Consider the following 666-nt stretch of genomic DNA (forward strand, 5'->3'; position numbering starts at 1 on the left):
AATTTCAACGATGCATTATATTCATATGCCTCACAACATGTTTAACATACAGTACACATTGTGTACAGTCATTTTATATTTAAAATGGAGGCAGGCATATAGCCACGGTGCCATATTGATCAGCCTTACATCTGAAGACATCATGTCAGTAGTCTCGGTGTCTTCATCAGCCAGTGAAATACACAAACAAGCCAAAGCAGTGTATGATGGTTTGAGGAGTAGAGTGAGGTGATAGTATCCCAGCTCATGTTATCAGCTCTACTCCGCAAGCCAAACATTCCTCACAGCAACATTATCTGCGGAGCGAAGAAGTGCAGAATGCTTTCCCTTAAAAGCAAACTCCTCATGCATGCAGTACATTTACCTAGACCCCCTTAAAGCACACATTCATGGAGGTTTTAATGGATGTATGAGAGAAGTCAAACAGACATTTTTTTTTTCCAACAAAGATTAAGTTAAAATATTTGTATAAAGAAAAGTGTGTGAAGATGCTGTAACTGTTCAAGTTTTTCCACCAATTTTAATTAACTTTTTTGTTTCACTGCAGTGTGACAAATTGTGATGAGACAGGAGAGAAATGAGGATCTAAATGCAGCATTTTTAATAAAATAAAGGTAAACCAGGTAACTCAGAACATAAAACAAAACACAGGGAACAAAGCACAGC

The sequence above is a fragment of the Myxocyprinus asiaticus genome, chromosome 16 (genome assembly GCF_019703515.2).
Source record: "Myxocyprinus asiaticus isolate MX2 ecotype Aquarium Trade chromosome 16, UBuf_Myxa_2, whole genome shotgun sequence".
Classification (NCBI taxonomy): Eukaryota; Metazoa; Chordata; class Actinopteri; order Cypriniformes; family Catostomidae; genus Myxocyprinus; species Myxocyprinus asiaticus.